Raw genomic sequence first — 22610 nt, 5'->3', positions numbered from 1 at the left:
AAATAGCAGGGAGCAGATGAAATATTCTAGAATAAAAACGAAAGGTCCAGTACTGCAGAAAGCAGATGTCAGTGTCAGTCAGGAACAGGGAGCAGAGAAAATGGCCAACAGTTTGATGCTCCTGGTAACCGCAGTTTCCCAACTTGAGGCAGAAAGGGCTCAGGGATCGGAGAGATGGGGCTGGACCCTAGGCCGAGGCCATGTCCTGCAGAGTGCAGGCGATCTAAGGAGGAGGCCTAGGTGCCACACCTGCGACCAAGCCTGTAAGCAGCCACTGCCCCCCTTGGCCCTCCTGCAGGCCTCTCATGCCTCCCAACTGGGTCTCAAGGGGGCTGTGGTGTACATACAGAGCAGAGTACGCAGAGATAGAGGAGTCTGCACACCCTGCGCTCCTCCAGAAACCGGGCCTGGCCGCCCGGGATGCTAATGAGGTGGCCCGGAATGCTGATGATCTTGTGTGCCCAGAGTGGAGATCCTTGTCCACCACGCAGGCCATACACCCTTGGCCCTTGCGAGATGAGGCACTGAGGCAGCCGCTGATGCTGCGGGGTCGTACCCAAAGACGAGAAAGCAGCCTGGCAGAGGGCGAGGGGCGCTGGCCTGCTTGAGTAGAGGGGCGGCAGGCGCATGGCACGGTAACATTCCCTACAGCTCTCCCTGCCCCCTGGCCCTGGGCTAGACATTGCGGCCACCACCTCTCTTACTCGACCACCGCCGCTGCCACCATGGGCAATGACAGTGGCGGGCCTGGCGGGCCGAGCCCCAGCAAATGGGACCAGCAGTACTGTGAGCCCTGCGGGAAGATGGAGAACCTGCTGTGCTGAGGCCACTGCCGCAGCTCCTTCTGCTGCAAGGAAGGACCGGAAGAAACACAAGCTCCTGTGCTAGGGCAGCGAGGGCGCCTCTGGCCACGGAGCAGGCCAGCACCAGCACCCAGGCCGCTGCCCAGTGCCGGTGGGGTCTGAGCCTGGGAGGCCAGAAAAGGAGCGGCGCTTCGGGACAGCGTCGCCGCCGCCGCCGCCGCCGCCGCCGCCAAAGTTTCAGGCTGGCCGGCCGCCGGAGATGCGACCAAGGCAAAGGCCAAGTTCCTGGCCAACCCTGCAGTAGCTGTGTCCCTGCCTCCTGTGAACCCTGCCCTCCAGGGCCCTGCATCGGTTAAGGCGGAGCCTGGGAAGGAGGCACCACTGACCGGCTGGTCGCTGTACCTGGAGAAGGGGAACCTGTACCCACCAAGCAACACACCCAGGGAAGGCTGGGCCACAGCGTCGGCCTGCGGCCCAAAGGGCAGAGAAGCTGCTGTGGTCACTGAAGCTTGCGCTCGAGTACATCCTGTCTTGCATGAACAAGCATGGTATCTGTGTAGTGGATGACTTCCTGGGCAAGGAGACTGGGCAGCAGATCCGCGACGAGGTGCACCCTGCACTACACCTGCAGGTTCACGGATGGCCAGCTGGTTAGCCAGAACAGCGACTCGTCCAAGGACATCCCAAGCGATAAGATCACCTGGATCAAGGGCAAAGAGCCCTGCTGTGAAACCATTGGGCTGCTGATGAGCAGCATGAAAGACGTGATCCACCACTGTAACGAGAAGCTGGACAACTACAAAATCAATGGCCGGATGAAAGCCATGGTTGTTTGTTATCCAGGCAGTGGAACAGGTTATGTGCAGTATGTTGATAATCCAAATGGAGATGGGAGATGTCTGACATGTATATATTATCTTAATAAGGACTAGGGTGCCAAGCGGAGGTATACTTTGAATTTTTTCCAGAATGCAAGCCCAGTTTGCTGACATTGAACCCAAATTTGATAGACTACTGTTTTACTGGTCTGACTGGCACAACCCTCATGAAGTATAACCAGCATATGCTACAATAACTGTTTGGTATTTTGATGCAGATGAGAAAGCACGAGCTAAAATAAAATATCTAACAGGTGAAAAAGGAGTGGAGATTGAACTCAATAAACCTGATTCAATCAGTAAAGGTGTCTTATAAAGCCTCTCATCCAGCAATACCCTCAGTTCACTACAATAATTGCTGACACTATTTGTTAACTTATGAATGCAAATAAATGGGATAAAGAAAAATAGACAACCAGTTGGCATTTTAATGAGGAAAAGATACAACTGTTTTGTGGTGCATCAAACAAGAAGATTTAATTGCTGTGACTTTGTACTGCATAATGTACCCCAAATCTGTGATTGCTTATGAGAGGAAGGTAAGCTATCAGTTGAAAGGGTTTTTACATCTGTACATGAAGTAAGTGCCCTGTGCAGAATTTTTTCTTTCTTATATTTTGTCCAATCTGTCATCTAGCTGAGTTCATCTCTCCCTTTTTTATATCAAGTTTGAATTTGGGGTAATTTTTGTATGATTAGGTACAATTTATCAAAACTGAATTGAGAAAAAATTACAGTATTATTTCTCAAAATTATTATTCTCAATCTATTTTTATAAACCTCTTCATACTATTAAATTTTGCCCTAAAACACCTTAAAAATGATTGTTGCTAGTGACTGATGATTAATTAATTTTCTTTTCATTTAAAATAAGAAAAGGAGCACTTTACCAGTGGTTTCAGATGTTTTGTAGTCCAATCTTGCTCTATTTTGGATTCTTAAAGATTGCTGCCATCATGTTTTTGACATTGTTAATAATAAAACCTAACAGTAAAACAGTCACCATTTATTACCAGTAACTTTAGTTCATGTTTTATAAGGAAAAATACACTGTATGAAGGATTTATCTTTTCAAACTTGTTTTTTTTTTTTAACAAAACTAAAATGACTGCCTCTAAATAAGCTTGAGATTATCCTCAGCATCAAGTTCCTAAGATAAAAGGCTTTCTTCTGCTTTCAGGTGTTTCCTAAAGAGTTAGATGATGATTTCCCATTTCCAATGTTTTCTCAAATTGATTGTACTTTTAAATTTATTGTTTTCTTCCTATTACTATGATCCATCTGATTTGCAGATCAGAACCTTGTTTCTTTTGAAGAATATCAGGGGGAGATTATATTTGCACTGAGAAGGAAATGTGTTTATGCAGACTTGTTGTTCAGTGAGTCTTCAGACAGCTCTTGAGGCATTCCTCAAATGTGATGCCAGCCTTCTTGTCAGTACTGATAGATGTATGCTTAGTTTAGAAAAACAAAAAAGTGCGAAACCAGACAATTTTATTTTGGGGGGGTTTCTTTTTTACATTTTAGAAAAAGAAGAAACACCACATAATCACGCAAGGCCTCTAAGACTTCTGTTATTTAAAGAATGAGTTGAGATAGACTTCCTGGATTTCATTCTCTTAGGCCCTTTAGCAAAGAGCCCTTACTAATTTAAGTTTTCTATCCTCCTTCCTCTATCTTCTTTGCCGAAATCTGAGTATACAGAAATATTCCTATATATTTCAATTTACAACAGTTTTAGAATCTGTATAGTTTGTATGTAATTACAGACCTTTTCTATGGAAATCTCAGTAATTTTTATTAAAATATTGCTATTGTTCATGTAAAAAATGAAAAAAATTATTTAGTGAAACTGACAGTGTGAATTTAGAATGATTAATTATTTGATATCATGTTCTCACTTAGGAGAACCTGCAGGAAAAAAGGTGATAGTTTGTTGCTTCTCCTTGCCCATGTTCAGCTTTGTCTTACTTCCTCCCCCAGATGCTAACATAACATCCCTACAGTAAGTTCCTCTCTGCCAGCCTGATCTGGGAGTGCAAGTTATTCTTGCCATCTCATCTATAGTGCAGTGCACTGCCTTGGACCATATCTTGAAAGCACTATCATTTTTAGGGTTAGTAGGAATTGTTTTATGTAGAGTGAAGTCTGTTAAGATGTATAGCACAGCTTTTTAATTTGGGAGCCCCTGTTGTTCAAATGTGTGTACCTTTGCAGTTGTACAGTTATCAGATTCTAATATCTATTGGTTGTGCTTGATAGACAGGTCTTAAATTGTATATTTTTTGAATAAGTTTATATACTTTCTTGGAGATCATTGTGAAAATATCAAGAAATCAGGATAGTCATTTATTTTAATACTCCCTGAAACTATTCATTTGATGTTAGTGGGACCGTTAACTTGTCACCGAGCAGGACTATAATTAAAACTAAATTGAAAATGATTTGTGGCATCTATGTGTTTAATCCTGGTTAAAGATAATTCTTCACAATGCTTATTTGTATTCAACACATTAACCAGTTGTAAAACACAGAACTTTATCAATAGTAGGCAAATAATTTCAGGATTCCTATATAGAAAAGACTATAAAGTCATAATTTGGGAAGCAGTGTTTCTTTATGAAACAGCTCTCAAGTTGCTTGTAAAGCTAACCTAATTAAAAAGACATATAAATGTTCTTGAAAAAAATTTAATGGTTCCTAGAGAAAATTCTGGCATGACAGACCCCTATTTAGAAAATTACTTAAAAGAAAAACAAAAAGCCAACCATTTAAATGTTCTTTAAATGATTGGAAGGTCATACAGCAAATAAAAGAAAAATACTTACTGAAGAAGATCTTCTAAGAATCAGTAACAGCATGGAGATCCAGTGGTATTTCAATCCAGAACTTCTCTCTCTCTCCTGTCAGTGAAATGGGAACTCTATTTCAGACATGTGGAGTCAAGAGCATGAGGCTTCCTCTCCCAGCAGTTGGTTGGTGAGTATTCTGAGTGTGACAAGACATGCTCATTTTTTCTCCTTTCCCAGGTACCTGCTGCTGTTCATATGTTATAGTTGAGTGCAACTGAGAGGTAGGTTTCTGACCTCATTTGTTGATGGGGGCTCTACATTGTGCATAAGAACACTTAGATACCATCATCAACTGCATGTAATGTTTACAACAGGCAGATTTCTCAAAATAGTAGATTTCTGGTTGCTGTGGATTGGAGGGATGAGCATGAGCATATAGTTAAGAAAGAGTAGGCCGGTGCCGTGGCTCAACAGGCTAATCCTCCCCCTTGTGGCACCGGGTTCTAGTCCCAGTCGGGGAGCCGGATTCTGTCCCAGTTGCCCCTCTTCCAGGCCAGCTCTCTGCTGTGGCCCAGGAATGCAGTGGAGGATGGCCCAAGTGCTTGGGCCCTGCACCCCATGGGAGACCAGGATAAGTACCTGGCTCCTGCCATCGGATCAGTGCGCCAGCCACGGTGGCCATTGGAGGGTGAACCAATGGCAAAGGAAGACCTTTCTCTCTGTCTCTCTCTCTCACTGTCCACTCTGTCTGTAAAAAAAAAAAAAAAAGAGTTACAAGGCACTAAATTTGGGGGAGTTTTTTACTTTAACAAAATTGGCAACTTCTTTATACAAAAGGAATAATTTCCATCTTTTAAAAATGTTTTTAAAATTATATTTAAGTTACACAATTTCATGTATCTTCAGCATAGTGATACTTCCCACTCTTCCCTCCCTCCCAACCATGCTGAAACACTTCTTCCTCCTCCCTCTCATATTCCCACCCTTAATTTTTTTTGACAGGCAGCATTAGACAGTGAGAGAGAAAGAGACAGAGAGAAAGGTCTTCCTTCTGTTGGTTCACTCCCCGAATGGCCACTATGGCTAGCGCGCTATGCCGATCTGAAGCTAGAAGCCAGGTGCTTCCTCCTGGTCTCCATGTGGGTGCAGGGTCCAAGCACTTGGGCCATCCTCCACTGCCTTTCCGGGCCACAGCAGAGAACTGGACTGGAAGAGGAGGAACTGGGACAGAATCCAGTGCCCCAATCAGGACTAGAACCTGGGGTGCCAGTGTTGCAGGCAGAGGATTAGCCTAGTGAGCCACGGCGCTGGCCTCCACTCTTAATTTTTACAAAGATGTATTTTCAGCTTACATGCTGATTGTATAGTTAACCCTACACTAAGTAAGAGTTCAACAAACAGTATGAAGAAAAAAAAAAAAACACTGCTCCTCAACAAGAACTGCAATCATCAAGTTTCAAAATGCCTATTTCACTCCAATACATTACATTTTGGGCACTTTATTAGTTATCCCAGGTTGGGAAAAACATATGATATTTATGTCTTGGGGATGCACTTATTTCACTAAATATAATGGTGTCCAGATGTATCCATTTTGTAGCAAAGGACAGGCTTTCTTTTTTTTTTATAACTGAGTAGTGATCCATAGTGTATATATACCATAATTTCTTTATCATGTCATCAGTTGATGGACATCTGCATCAACGCCATATCTTAGCTATTGTGAATTCAGCTGCAATCAACATGGGGGTACAGATAACTTTCATATGCTGATTTCATTTCATTTGGGTAAATTCCTAGAGTGGAATTACTCTTCATCCATTGTGATAACCATATGGTTTGTTTTTTTTCAATTTGTTAATGTGATGTATCACATCACATTTATTCATTTGAGAATGTTGAAACATCCGTATCTATAAGAGAGAAACTCCAGTTGGTCTGGGTGAATGATCTTTCTGATGTGTTGCTCAATTAGCTAATATTTTTGAGGATATTTGCATCTATATTCAGCAGGGATATTCATCTACAGATCTCTTTCTCTGTTGTTTCTTATTCTGGTTTAGGAATGAAGATGATGCTGGTGTCATACGAGTTTAAGAGGTTTTCCTCTTTTTCAATTGTTTTGAATAGCTTGAGAAGAATTGGAATTAGTTCTCTTAAAATGTCTTGTAGAATTGAGTAGTAAAACCATCCAGCCCTGGGCTTTTCTTTATTGGGATGGTTTAATTAGTGATTCAGTTTCTGTCTTGGTTATTGGTCTGTTAGATTTTCTGTCTTCATACTCAATTTAATTAGATTGTATGTGTGCAGAAATGTATGCATTTCTTCAGGACTTTCAAATTTATTGGCATATAGCTCTTTGTAATTTGTCCCAGTGATTCTTTTTATTTCTATATTATCTATTTTTATATTTCCTTTTTCATCTCTGATTTTATTGAATTGGATCTTTTCCTTCTTTTATTGGTTAGTTGGCCCAGTGGTGTATCAATTTTGTGTATTTTTTCAAAAAAATCAGCTCCTTATTTCACTGATCTTTTTTATTTATTTTACTGGTAGAGTTATAGAAAGTAAGAAAGAGGGAGACAGAAAGAAAGATCTTCCTTCTGTTGGTTCACCCCCCAAATGGCCACTATGGCTGGAACTGCGCTGATCTGAAGCCAGGAGCCAGGAGCTTCCTCTCAGTCTCCCATTTGGGGGCAGGTGTCCAAGCACTTGGGCCATCCTCCACTGCCTTCCCAGGCCACAGCAGAGAGCTGGACTGGATGAGGAGCAACAGGGACTAGAACCTGGTGCCCATATGGGATGCCGGTGCCACAGGCAGAGGATTAACCAACTGACCCATGGTGCTGGCCCTCACTGATCTTTTGTATTTTTGTTTCAATTTTGTGTATTTCTTCTCTAATTTTAATTATTTCTTTTCTTCTACTAACTTGGGGTTTGGTTCATTGTTTTTCTAGGTCCTTGCGATGCATTGACAGCTCACTTATTTGGTGTCTTTCAATTTCTTTCCACCAGATCTTATCCTATGCCTCATCCACTTTTTTTATTTTATTTTATTTTTTTTTTATTTTTTGACAGACAGAGTGGACAGTGAGAGAGAGAGAGAGACAGAGAGAAAGGTCTTCCTTTGCCATTGGCGCTGATCTGATGGCAGGAGCCAGGTACTTATCCTGGTCCCCCATGGGGTGCAGGGCCCAAGCAATTGGGCCATCCTGCACTGCACTCCCTGGCCACAGCAGAGAGCTGGCCTGGAAGGGGGGCAACCGGGACGGAATCCGGCGCCCCGACTGGGACTAGAACCCGGTGTGCTGGCGCCGCAAGGTGGAGGATTAGCCTAGTGAGCCGCGGTGCCAGCCCTTCAATTTCTTATGTAGGTTCCAATTGCTATAAACGTCCTTCTCTACACTTCCTTTATTGTACCCCATAAGTTTTGATATGATGTATTGTACTCTTTGATTCTTTCCAGAAATATTTTGATTTGTTCTATGACCTACTATTCATTCAGGAGCATGTTGTTCAGTCTCCATTTGTCTGCATATGTCCTAGAGATTCTTAAATTGTTGATTGCCAGGTTCATTCCATTGTGGCCAGAGAAGAAGCATGGTAGGATTTAAATTGTTTTGAATTTTCTGAGACTTGCATTATGGCATAGCATATGGTCTATCCTAAAGTTCCATGGACTGGTGAGAAGAATGTGTGTTCTGCTACTGTGAGATGGAAAGTTCTGTAGATATCTTTTAGGTCCATTTGGTCTACAATATTGATTAACTTTGTTGTATCCTTGCTGATTTTTTGTCTGGTGATCTGTCCATTGCTGAAAGTGGAGTATTGAAGTCCCCCATTACTATTGGATTGGAGTCTATATCTCTCTTTAGGTCCCTAACATTTCTTTTAAATATCCAGATGCCCTGTAACTGGGTACATATACACTTATAATGATATCTTCCTGTTGAATTGTTCCCTTAATTATTACATAGTGCCCTTCTTTTTCTCTTTTAACAGTTTTTGTGTTAAAATATGCTTTGTCTGATATTAGGAGGGCTATATCAGCTCTTTTTTAGTTTCCATTAGCATGGAATAACTTTGTCCATCCTTTCTGTTTCAGTCCACATGTATCTTTGTTGGTGTTTCTTGTAGGCAGCAAATACATGGGTCTTGTTTTTCAATCAATTCGGCCAGTCTGTATCTTTTAATTGGAGAGTTGAAGCCATTTGCATTCAAGGTGCCTATTGATAAAGAACAACTTAGCCCTGCCATTTTTCTCCCTTTTTTAAAAGATTTATTTATTCTCTTGAAAGTCAGAGTTACACAGAGAGAGGAGAGGCAGAGAGAGAGGAGAGGCAGAGAGAGAGAGAGAGAGAGAGAGAGAGGTGTTTCATCTGGTTCACTCCCCAATTCGTCGCAATGGGCCGAGCTGTGCTGATCCAAAGCCAGGAGCCAAGAGCTTCTTCTGGGTCTCCCACTTGGGTGCAGGGGCCCAAGGACTTGGGCCATCTTCTACTGCTATCCCAGGCCACAGCAGAGAGCTGAATCAGAAGAGGAGTAGCCGGGACTCGAACAGGCACCCATATGGGATGCTGGCACTTCAGGCCAGGGTGTTAGCCTGCTGTGCCACAGCACGAGCCCCAGCCCTGCCATTTTTCCATGAATATTCCTTTTTTTTTTTTTACTTTTGACAGGCAGAGTGGACAGTGAGAGAGAGAGACAGAGAGAAAGGTCTTCTTTTTACCATTGGTTCACTCTCCAATGGCCACCACGGCTGGCACGCTGCGGCCGGCGCACCACACTGATCTGATGGCAGGAACCAGGTGTTTCTCCTGGTCTCCCATGGGGTGCAGGGCCCAAGCACTTGGGCCATCCTCCACTGCACTCCTTGGCCATAGCAGAGAGCTGGCCTGGAAGAGGGGCAACCAGGACAGAATCCGGCTCCCCGACCGGGACTAGAACCTGGAGTGCCGACGCTGCAAGGTGGAGGATTAGCCTATTGAGCCACGGTGCTGGTGAATATTCCTATTTCCTATTGTTTATTTTGGATTTCCTTTGTACTTTTACTAGGACATTTTATGTCTTCATTTTATTTCATATTGATGACCCTGTTTCTGTGTTTCTGTGTGTAGCACATCCTTAAACATCCTTCATAAAGCTGAACAAGTGGGGTGAAATTTTTTCAATTTATGTTTAACAGAGAAGGTCTCTATAGTAATTGTAGAATTATTTAATCATTTGTCCATCTCTAAATGTTTTTGTTTCTAAGTTGTAGGATTTTCTTATATGCAATATATCTCCAATAATGATATCTTCTGTAATATGAATTGTAAAGACTTTTCCCATTAAATGGGTTCCCTTTTCACTCTGATAGTGCTTTTTGTTGTGTATAAGTAGTTTTAATTTTATACAATTCCTGTTGCAGTTTTCTTTTGCTGCTTTTGAATCATTAATATTATATAAATAAGTTATTGCAATCCTATTTTATTATATAAAATAAGTTTCTCCCTTTTTTCTTAACATTTTAAATCCAAAATTAAAAGTTGATATCATAACAAACTATTAAAATATTGTCATTTATTTAGAGAGCAATATTCAAATTAAATTTAATACATTTCCAGTTAGGGTGGCATCCTTTGCTACTACTAGCTTTTTCAGTGTTTTAAATATGCCAACTTTATTGGCTCAGTAAGCCTTGGCCAGCCTACATTCAAAGGGCAGTAGTTTCCACCTCAGATGTGAGAGTCACAAAGACATTCTGGCCTCCATGTATCTACCACAGTTGTCATTGTTATTTTGTATTTTTGTTTCATTCAACACAAATTCTAATTTTCTTTGTGTTTTTTTTTTTTTTTTTACCCATAGATTATATAGGTTATTTGAGTTTTAAATACCCAAGGCTTCCGGGCTTCTATTTTTTTATTGACTTCTTTTTAAAAATTTTTAGAAAGCTTTCATTTAATTAATATAAATTTCATAGGTACATCTTTAAGAATATAGTGGTTGTTCCCCCATACCCACCCTCCCACCCCCACTGTCATCCTAACTCCTACTCCCTCTCCATCCCATTCTTCATTCAGATTCATTTTTAATTAAGTATATATGCAGAAGACCACTTCTACACTTAAAGATTTCAACAATTTGTACCACACACACACAACATATAAAGTACTGTTTGAAAACAAGGTTTATACTTACTTCTCACAGTACAACAAATTACGGACAGAGGTCCCACATAGGGAGTAAGTACACAGTGACTCCTGTTGTTGATTTAACAATTGACACTCTTATTTATGACCTCAGTGATCACCCATGTGTCTTTTGTTTCATGTCATTTGATACTTTCTTTTGGTCACCTTAATATTTACAATTGTTATATCATTCAGATATATGATTCATTTATTTCCATGAAAAGTCTTAATAACATTTGCCAATTTTAGAGTAATCTATAGAGATAATTCTATATCTACACTTCAGGAATAAAATGTGACTTTCAAACCATTAAAGATGAGTATGAAGATTACAAGAGAAATTGCATCCAGGGTACATCATAGAGTATTGTAATTTAAGAGTCTTGGACTGTCAAGAAATTTTAGAAACAATAAAAGTGAATGGGTATGTGGCCTGGCAGTTAAGTCACAAGTTGGGATGCCCACATATAATATAGTGCCTCAATTTGAGCCCTGGTTCTACTCCAGATTCTGGCCTTGTAATATCAGACACCCTGGGAAGCAGCAGGTGATGGATCAAGTATTTTTTTTTTCAATTTAAAAATAGTATTTTATTGACATCTTCCCTGAGCAGCAGAGAAACCAAAGGACACTATGTTATTTTACACAGTGAGGTCCATATTCCAATATCTCATGCTGTGGCCACCAAGCATCTGAACATTTCTTAGGCTTCACAAATCCCTGTTTGTCCAAAGTTGACATTTGTCAATTTTTAACAGATAAATGAGGAAGCAACCATTTAAGAGACTGGGCCAAGTTCTAGTGATGGTCTTGATGTGGATCTCATGTAGGTAAAATAATAAACCATGAGCTAAATACACCCTTAAAGGAGCCACTGTTTTGGCACAGTGGATTAAGCTGCTGCCTGTGACACTGGCATCCCATATGAGTGCTAGGTTTGAGTCCCAGCTGTTCCATTTCCAATCTGGCTCCCTGTTAATGCTCCTGGGAAGGCAACAGAAGATAGCCCAAGTGCTTGGTTCCCTGACACCCATATAGGAGACGTGAATGAAATTCCAGGCTCCTGGCCTTGGCCCAGTCCAGTCCCAGTAGTTGTGGCCATCTGCAGAGTGAACCAATGGATGGAAGATCTTTCTCTCTGTGTGTCTCTATCCTCTCTCTCTCTGTAACTCTGCCCCTCAAATAAGTAAAATAAATCTTTTCAAAAAATGTATGTTTTTAGCATAGGGCAGAAGCAGCAGCCACTGTGATATCAAGTAGGTCTGGGAAGGAACTCTGAAAATTAAAATAGAATGTACTCATAGGATGAATTGGTATTATCAGTAGAAACTGGGCATGTTTTTCAAAATAGCAGATCATGAAAGAAATCAAGGAAATAAAGTTCCAGAGGGTCTGTTCCATATCTACATATATGTAGTTTTTTGTAACTTTTGTTACTTTTTTTCTTGACATAATTTAAAACTTAACAGAAAAAGTTCCAAAAAACTCCTGTATATTTAATTTCACCAAAGTAAAGTTTTTGGAAATTTGCTTTAGATTCTTTCTGTATATACAGACATATACCTATGTACACATTTGTTTGTTTGTTTTTACTTTTTCTTTCTTTTCTTTTTTTTTTTTTTTTTGGACAGGCAGAGTGGACAGTGAAAGAGGGAGACAGAGAGAAAGGTCTTCCTTTTCCATTGGTTCACCCCCCAATGGCCACTGCTGCCGGCACACCACGCCGATTGGAAGCCTGGAGCCAGGCACCTCTCCTGGTCTCCCATGCTGGTGCAGGGCCCAAGCACCTGGGCCATCCTCCATCACCCTCCTGGGCCACAGCAGAGAGCTGGACCAGAAAAGGAGCAACCAGCACAGAATCCGGCGCCCCGACCAGGACTAGAACCTGGTGTGCGGGCACCGCAGGCGGAGGATTAGCCTATTGAGCCGTGGCGCTGGCCCCTATGTACACATTTTAAAAGTCACTTGATTGGGGCCAGCACTGTGGCATAGTGGGTAAAGCTGCAGCCTGCAGTGCCGGCATCCTATATGGGCACTGGTTCAAGTCCTAGCTGCTCTACTTCCGATCCAGCTCTCCGCTGCAGCCCGGGAAAGCAGTAGAAGATGGCCCAAGTCCCTGGGCCCCTGCACCCAGTAGGAGACCCGGAGGAAGCTCCTGGCTCCCGGCCCCAGGTCAGCACAGCTCCGGCCATTGCGGCCATTTGGGGAGTGAACCAGTGGATGGAAGACCTCTCTCTCTCTCTGTGCCTCTGCCTCTCTGTAACTCTGTCTTACAAATAAAAAAATAAAATAAAAAATAAAAATCACTTGATAGCAACTAGGAGACACAGGGCTCTTTACCCCTAAACATTTCATATTGTGTATTTCTTAAGAACAAGGACGTTCTCTGAAATAACCACAGAATAATTATCAACATCAGGACATTTAAAATTAATACTCTTCATTCACATTTTTAAAATCACTCCACTAGTGTTCCTTATAATGATTTTTTTCTTCATCCAATATGCAATCCAGTGTCATGTCTTTATGTAAGGATTTCTTTATTTGAAAGACAGAATGACAGAGAAGGATAGAGACAGGGAGAGATCCTCCATGTGTGGCTGGTTCATTCCTCAAATGATAACAGCCAGGGCTAGGCCTGGCTGAAGCCAAGAGTCAGAAATTCCACCCAGCTCTCCCACATGGATGGCAGGGACCCAAACACCTGAGCCATCATGTGCAAGTCACATTAGCGGGAGCTGTATCACAAATGGAGTAGCTACGATTGAAACTGGCACTCCAATGTGGGATGCACGCCCATCTCCAGGATCATATTTTACATCTGACATTTCTTTTTAGTCTCTTTTAAATCTTACCCTTCATTTTTCTTGACCTTCACACTTTTTGAAGAGTATTAGGTCAGTTATTTTTTAGAATGACCTTCAGTTTAGGTTTAATTGATGGTTCCTCATGATTAGGTTCAGTGTGTGCATTTTTGGAAAGAATACCATAAAAGAAATGTTGTGTCTTTTTGAGTGCATACTATCAGGAGACACATGATTTAGTTTCTCCCAATATTGGTGGTATTAACTTTGTTCCTTGGCTATGGTGTGTTTATTAGGTTTATTCACTGTAGTTACTGTCCCCCATTGTTATTAGTAATATGTAGGAATACTTTGAGACCGTGTTTCTCATTAAATACTTTGTTTCATCCACCAGTTTTAGCATTCACTACTTTTTCTTTTTTTAAAGATTTGTTTATTTGAAAGGCAAAGTTACAGAAAGAGAGGATAGAAAGACCTTCCATCTGCTCGTTCATACCCAAATAGCTGCAACAGCTGGGGCCGGGCCAGGCCCAAACCAGAAGCTTCACCCAGGTCTCCCACATGGGTTCAGGGGCCCCAGCACTGGGACCATCCTCTGCTGCCCTCCCAGGCTCATTTGCAGGGGGCTGGATTGGAGGTGGAGCAGCAAGGACTCAAACTGGCACCCATACGGGACGCTGGTGTTACAGGGACAGCTCAACCCGCTACATCAAAATTCTGGCCTCCATTCACTACATTTTCTAACTCCATCATTCTTTCCCTATAATCATCTCTCAGTATCCATGGAGAATTGATTCTAGGACCTCCCAGAGATGCTCAAGTCCATGTACATCCTTTCACATACTTTAAATCATCTCAAAGTCACTACAATGTAATCACTATATAAATGGTTGTCACACTACTGTTTAGGAAATGATGGTAAGTAAGTTTGTACACACTGTTGTGTAGGCACAATTGTTTTTCTGAATATTTTCAATCTGCAGTTAGCTGAATCCACAGATGCAGAACTCACAGATACAGAACCCATGGATACAGAAGACTGACTGTATATTAGCTGACATGCTACTTTAAGGAAAAACTTTCCCTTTTCCTCCATATATTATTACTACTATAACTCAAATTTTTTATTTTGATGAGTTAAAAATCTATTATTATCCTGAGGTCAGCACTGTGGCACAGCAGGTGAAGCCACCACCTACAACACCAGCTTATTTATTTGGATGCCAGTTCCTGTCCTGGCTGCTCCACCCCTGATCCAACTACCTGGCAATGTCCTGGAAAAAAGCAGCGGAAGATGATCCAAGCACTCAGGCCCCCGCTACCCACATGGGAAACCCATTTGAAGCTCCTGGCTCCTAGCTTTGGCTTGGCCCATCCCTGGCCACTCTAGCCATCTGGAAAGTGAACTGTCAGACAGAGGATGTCTCTAACTTTCAAATAAATGAATAAATATTTTTAAAAAATCTATTACTATCCTATATTTCAATGCTAAAATTATCTCAGAGTGGACTGTAGGAGTCTCTTCAAATTAGCTCTTGTACTCATTTTGCACTCCCTTATTTTCTGATGCAGTAAGGTGTTTCCCACTGTGTGTTCTTCTACTGTAATCATTCACCTTTTTCTTCAACTGATTTTTGAATATTGATTTCTTCCTGTGACTGTTACTTCATTTTGTAGAATTCGTTTAGTTGTTTGTAGATTACTAAGTAAATAATCATGTTATCTGTAAATAGAAATGGTTTTTACTTCTTTCTTTCTCTAATCCTTCTACTTTTTACTTCTGCTTGCCTTATTATATTGGCTAGGACCTCTAGATCAGTATCACAGAGCAGTAGTTAGAGCAGCTGTCCTTTACTTGTACTGATCTTAAGTGAAAACATTAAATATTTCATGATTAAATTTGATGTTACCAGGCAGGCATTGTGGCTTAATGAGTTTAGTCAGCATTGGGATGCCTGTATCCCGGCCTGTATCCCATGTCGGAGTACCAGCTGGAGTCCTGGCTATTCCACCTCTGATCCAGTTCCCTGCCAGTGCTCCTGAGAAGCAGCAGATGATGGCTCAAGGACTTGTGTCCCTATTTCCCACGTGGGAAATCCAGATGGGATTCCTGGCTGCTGACCCAGCCCCGGCCACTGTGACCACCTGGGGAGTGAACCAACAGATGGAAGATCTCTCTTTTTCCCTGTCTCTCCCTCTCTCTGTCTTTCAAACAAAGAAAAAATCTCCAACCAATTTTTTTGATGTTAGTCATAGTTTCATAAATGTTCTATATCAGACACTATTCTTGTTTATGTGATCCCTTTGGTTTTTAGTCCTATCATTATGATCAATTGTGAACAGAAATTGATCACTGGGACTAGTGAGATGGCATTGGTACATGCCACCTTGATGGGATTGAATTGGAATCCTCTGGTATGTTTCTAACTCTACTGTTTGAGGTAAGTCAGTCAATCCACATATTTTGAATTCTGGAACCTCAAACAGGAAAAACCTATTCCATCCTCACTTTCCCACTCCCAATTAAAACTAGTATGACTTTCATACTGTGAAAAGAATTTCATGATAAAGCTAATAAACTAGAATCACTCACATCACTAACTTTCATATATATACATAAACACTTTAAGTGGCTGCAAAATATCCATGTTTTATGGATAAACCATTACTTTTTTACTTTGTGATTTCTATATGAGTAGATGGGAGTAGAGAATAATATAATGTTATACGGAGTTACAAACATACATCTAAGTACTTCAAAAACCTCAGAGCTTCCTTCACCCTGTTCCCAAAGAGAACAAATGCTTTTCAGAAACCCTTAGCAACTGAAATTAGTATTAGCCCAACTTCCTGATATCAAGGATATATATTCTAAGGAACAAAGCAATTCAAGTATACTTTGATATGTAATAAATTCTTTTTCTTACCATTCAGAACTGTTCTTAGTTTGTCCCTTGTCTTCATCTGAAGTAGACATGTTACAAGTGTGAGTTTATGTAGGCCTGCTCCAGTAGTCTGATAGTGTGACCAGTAGTGTGGTTACCGGTCATGTACAGAACCCCAGTGACTCCAGTTTTGCCACTACTAGAGAGATCTTTGCAAATGAAGAAAATGAGTAGTGCAGTAGAAATCTTGGTAGCTCAAGTGAAAAAAAAGAAAAAGGAAAAAACTACAGTGATAGAGTTCAAGTGAAAGGAGTCTGATTAGAGTAAGCACAACAAAACACAGGGCTATTGTCACAAGCTAGCAGGCTTATAAGGGTCTTGGTGGTAATTTATTTTCCCCTTTCTGCTTTACTGTAGGCTATCATTCCAAAACTTTTCTTGATAAGAAATTACTTTGATTCCTCTAGTTTTATTCCTCTAGCTATTGGGGTGGGACTGCTAAATCAAAGAAATCACTAGTGGAACAGGGAGTTTAGGTAGCAACAGCACTTAAAGTCTTTCCAAGTAAACAGCAGGGAAGTAAGCTACATCTCAAGGCCTTAGTCAGTTTAAGACATATTAACTGAACACCAGCCATGGATATGGTTCAGTAATGGAGCCCATGGTACTTGGCTGCTGTGCTTCCTAAAAGCAGTGGTGGACAGCTTATGGGATATAACAAGAAGATTGGTTGCGGCCAGCGTGGCGGCTCACTAGGCTAATCCTCTGCCTTGCGGCGCCGGCACACCAGGTTCTAGTCGCGGTCGGGGTGTTGGATTCTGTCCCGGTTGCCCCTCTTCCAGGCCAGCTCTCTGCTGTGGCCCGGGAGTGCAGTGGAGGATGGCCCAAGTGCTTGGGCCCTGCACCCCATGGGAGACCAGGATAAGTACCTGGCTCCTGCCATCGGATCAGTGCGGTGCACCGGCAGCAGCGCTGGCCGCGGTGGCCATTGGAGGGTGAACCAATCGCAAAGGAAGACCTTTCTCTCTGTCTCTCTCTCTCACTGTCCACTCTGCCTGTCAAAAAAAAAAAAAAAAAAGAAGAAGAAGATTGATTGCAACACTAACCCAAAGGTAGTTGACTTCATTATAGCTTAAAATTGTAGCACTTTGGGCTTCAGATTATTCCACTTCTTCCTCAGTTCAGATCTGGTGCTATCAGAAGCAAAGATGTAGTTGATGGATTCATACGATAAATCCCACACCTGAGACTGGGTCAAATTAAATGTTTCAGCTTCCAGCCGGTACTCTTGAGAAATGTATGTTGCAAAAACACCTTTATCATTGGTACAGGTCACAGAAGGATGTGCAATGGTGTACCAGAATCCGAAATGATACTGGTCATAAGATGGAACTGTCTGACTTTTGATGTTTGAGGTCAAACACAGTTCCAGAGTTATCCGATGTTGCCTCACAAAGTCCACCAGATCCAGGGATCCTCCCTCAGAAGAGTTGAGGAAAGTTCCATGCCCAATTCTGTCAGGAAGTAGGTCCAGGAACATTTGGGTTTATTTTCCTTGGTTTGGGATCTCTGAAAGATGCAACGCCAACTTCAGACCTGCATTTTTAGCTTCTAAAAGAGGTTCCAAGAAGTCTTCTGCTCATCCTATAGTAGGGTCTCCACTAAGGTCAAGGCCAAGAACTACATCCTCAGTAGAAAGGAAGAACTTCTCCGCAAGTTTAACAGTCTCCTTGGCAACTGAAGGGCCGCCTCTTCTGCCGATTGCTATCAAATACCTAACATTGATGTCTAAGTTTTCTTGTTTGGACTGTTTTATACCCTCAAGTATAGATTCCACATAACTCTTTTTAGTCATTCCAATAGCATTTTCTCTTCTGGGAGTGCTCCTTAGTTCCAGGTATGTGACACCATCATCCGAAAATTCTTTAATGACATCTTTTGTGATCATTAGAATATCTTCAGGACTAGTAGTAAGCTGATGAATTATCTGAAACATCTGGAAACATTCTTCAAGAGTTCTTTTCTTTCCTTTATCAATCATAGTCATCTCATCGTGGATTTTAAAGTCTGGCTTCTTGGCTATTAACTTCTTCATGGTATTAGAACTAATGGATCCATTCAAGTGGGCATGAAGTTCCAGTTTTGGTAGTTCCAAGTAAAAGTCTGTCTTCCATGACTGTTGCTGTTCCTCTACCTCCACCATGATTGCAGTAGGGAAAAAAATGGTTCTACTCCACTCTTACTCTTGGTGTGCAAAATACAGTGTATTTCAATCAGTAAATTCTGTGGTCCTGAATTTTCTTCAGATTATTTCACTTCCACATATTTTGATGAGATGAGCTCGCTAGGTAGGTCTGGGCTCAGCTTCACCTGGAGATTTCCCAACTATGAGGCTCTAAACATGTTTTCTCTTCAGACTGAAAAGCTGGTACAGAAAAATGACAAGCGGTGCTCCCTTAACACACATGTCACAGGGGTAGCAGGCTGTCTTCCCGGCAGAACCAAAAAAATGTCAATTGCCCTCATATTTTAGCACAAGCTACCCCTTCCTGAGCTCATTGGCACCGCCGGATCAAGTATTTTGATTCATACCACCTATATAAGAGATCTGGATTGGGTTCCTGACTTCTGGTTTCAACAGATTCATTCCCAGTTCTTTTGCACAAATGGGAAATGAACTAGTGTAAGAGAGTTCTGCTTCTGTCTTCTCTCTACATGGCTCTGTCTCTCCACTTGCCTCTCAGATAATAAAGAGCAAGAAAGACAACAAATTTGCCTCACTTAAATTGCATGCATTCTTACAAAATTTCCATTAAGAATGTATACTTAAATATAGAAAAAGATGCTTAGTGTTTCAAAGGAATCCATTTGGAAACAGTACTTAGAAATTCAATATAGGGGCAGAGCCAAGATGGCAGAATAGGGAGGGCGTGCAACAATAGTCCGGGAAAATTTAGTTTAATAAAAGTGGAGTTACGGTAGCCTCAGAAAAAGGATCAGGAAAAAATTGCAGAGGAAACTCTTCCGGATCTAGTGGCTGTGACTCGGAGGACCTACTGGGAGAACAAGGTCGCCCACCACGCAGAAACCAAGCCACGGGAGCCGCAGGGTCTGCGTGCCAGTGCAGGAAGGGGAGTGGATGTCACACAGACACCAGCAGCGAGAGTTGGGACGCCCAGGGCTCCGAGTCCACACATTGGCGCTGGAAGGGGAGGTGAGCTCAGTAACCCGAGACATTGGCGGGGAAACGGCGGTCAGAATCTAGAGGGGAGTGGGAAAGTTCACCAGACTGACTACAGGAGAGAAGGAAAAAAGGTGGGGGGGTACTGTTAGGGATGAGTTTCTCTCTCCACCAACCTTGCAAAGGTGAGCAAGAGACAAACAGCAGGTCCCCATTCTGGATTTACATAACAACAGGGGAGAGCTAAGGAACTGAGTCACTACAATTCAGTAGCCTAGGCAACGCAGTGGGAGTCCAGAGGAGAAACAAAGCCTGCACAGACACTTTGGGTAGAAGCCAGAGGCCAGAAGCTAAATACCATAAATTCTGCACAGCTGTACGGTGCAGTATTACTTACTTCCTGAATAAATAAAATAAATAAATAAATAGAGAGAAAGAGAGAGAGAGAGAGAGATTTACCACACATAACCTGAGGGTGTCACCTTTGCACACCTGTAACCCGGAAGAACCAAGCAGAGCTCTCAGGCCACACCCATCTCAAGCCTCCAAGGCTCCTCCAACAGCAGGCAGTCCACTTAACACAGACATAGTATAAAATTAAAAAAATTAAAAAAAACGCACAGTGATGAAAGATGAATTAACTATGCCAAGCAACAAACACAAATATCGAGGGAACAAGATCAACGAAGACACTATGATGTCTCCAAATAAACAAAACACCCCAAGCCAAGATTATGAAGATGATGAGATAGAAGAAATGCAAGATATGGATTTCAAAAAATTTATGATAAGAACATTTATAAGTTTTCAAAAGCAAATCCTTGAACTACAGAAATCCTTATTGGACAGGATTGAAAATCTCTCTCGTGAAAATGAAATTTTAAGGAAGAATCAAAATGAAACACAGAAACTAGTAGAACAGGAAAGTGTGATAGTGAAGAGAAATCAAAATGAAATGAAGAGCTCAATAGATCAAATGACAAACACATTAGAGAGCCTTAAAAACAGAATGGGTGAAGCAGAAGAGAGAATATCGGACTTAGAAGACAGAGCACAGGAAAACATACAGTCAAACCAAAGAAAAGAAGAGGAAATTAGAAATCTAAAAAAAAATTGTTGGGAATCTACAGGATACTATTAAAAAAACCAACATTCGAGTTCTAGGAGTTCCTGAAGGCATGGAGAGAGAGAAAGGATTAGAAGGGCTTTTTAGTGAGATACTAGCAGAGAACTTTCCAGGTTTGGAGAAGGACAGAGACATCCTAGTACAGGAAGCTCATAGAACCCCCAATAAACATGACCAAAAGAGATCCTCACCACGACACGTTGTAATTAAACTTACCACAGTGAAACATAAAGAAAAGATCCTAAAATGTGCAAGAGAGAAACGTCAGATTACTCTCAGAGGATCTCCTATTAGACTTACAGCAGACTTCTCATCAGAAACACTACAGGCTAGGAGGGAATGGCGAGACATAGCACAGGTGCTAAGAGAGAAAAATTGCCAGCCCAGAATATTATATCCTGCTAAGCTCTCATTTGTGAATGAAGGTGAAATAAAGACCTTTCATAGCAAACAGAAATTGAAAGACTTTGCCGCCACTCGTCCATCCCTGCAAAAGATACTTAAAGATGTGCTACACTCAGAAACACAGAAACACGACCATCAATATGAAAGAAGGTAAAGGAAGAAAACCTACCAGTAAAAGAGGATGGGAAGCTCAAAGCATATACTAGAAAATATTTCCGGGAAAATGGCAGGGCAAAGTCACTACGTATCAATAGTCACATTAAACATTAATGGTCTTAAATCTTCAGTTAAAAGACACTGATTGCTGATTGGCTCAAGGAACACAAACCAACTATTTGTTGCCTACAAGAAACACATCTCTCTAACAAAGATGCATGCAGACTGAAAATGAAAGTTTGGAAAAAGATATTCCATGCCAACAGAAACCAAAAAAAAGCAGGTGTAGCCATATTAATATCAGACAAAATAAATTTTAATACAAAAACTGTTAAGAGAGACAAAGAGGGACACTGTATAATGATTAAGGGTTCAATTCAACAGGAAGATGTAACTATTATAAATGTATATGCACCTAATTACAGGGGACCGGTCTATTTAAAAGATATGTTAAGGGACTTAAAGGGAGATTTAGATTCCAATACAGTAGTACTGGGGGAATTCAATACTCCACTCTCAGAAATAGACAGATCATCTGGACAGAAGATCAACAAGGAAACAGCAGATTTAATCGACACTATTGCCCAAATGGATCTAACAGATATCTACAGAACTTTCAATCCTACATCTAAAGACTTCACATTCTTCTCAGCAGTGCATGCAACCTTCTCTAGGATTGATCACATACTAGGCCATAAAGCAAGTCTCAGCAAATTCAAAAGAATTAGAATCATACCATGCAGCTTCTCAGACCACAGCAGAATGAAGCTGGAAATTAGCAACTCAGGAAACCCCAGAAAGTATGAAAACACATGGAGACTGAACAACATGCTCCTGAATGAACACTGGGTCATTCAAGAAATCAAAAGAGAAATCAAAAACTTTTGGAAGTAAATGAGGATAACAACACAACATATCAAAACTTATGGGATACGGCAAAAGCAGTATTGAGAGGCAAGTTATAGCAATAGGTGCCTATATCAAGAAATTGGAAAGGTACCAAATAAATGAGCTTTCAGCGCATCTCAAGGACCTAGAAAAACTGCAGCACACCAAATCCAAATCTAGTAGGAGAAGAGAAATAATTAAACTCAGAGAAGAAATTAACAGGATTGAATAAAAAATTTGCAAAAAAATCAGCCAAGCGAAGAGCTGGTTCTTTGAAAAAATAAACAAAATTGACACCCCATTGGCCCAACTAACTAAAAAAAGAGGAGAAATTACCCAAATCAATAAAATCAGATATGAAAAAGGAAACATAACAAAGACACCACAGAAATAAAAAGAATCATCAGAAATTACTACAAGGACTTGTATGCCAGCAAACAAGAAAATCTATCAGAAATGGATAGATTCCTGGACACATGCAATCTACCAAAATTGAACCATGAAGACATAGAAAAC

At 41.2% G+C, this 22610-nt stretch overlaps 2 pseudogenes; one reads left to right on the top strand and one right to left on the bottom strand.

Moving 5' to 3' along the window:
* Positions 1-552: 552 nt before the first annotated feature.
* Positions 553-4952, top strand: LOC138846969 (egl nine homolog 1-like; annotated as a pseudogene).
* A 1570-nt stretch (positions 4953-6522) lies between these two features.
* LOC138846895 (adenosine deaminase-like protein pseudogene) lies at positions 6523-18541 on the bottom strand (annotated as a pseudogene).
* Positions 18542-22610: the final 4069 nt, after the last annotated feature.

This window comes from Oryctolagus cuniculus, chromosome 19 (assembly GCF_964237555.1).
Source record: "Oryctolagus cuniculus chromosome 19, mOryCun1.1, whole genome shotgun sequence".
NCBI classification, from domain to species: domain Eukaryota; kingdom Metazoa; phylum Chordata; class Mammalia; order Lagomorpha; family Leporidae; genus Oryctolagus; species Oryctolagus cuniculus.
Note: the sequence above shows the minus strand (reverse complement) of the source record. Positions and strands in the feature narration are given on the sequence as shown.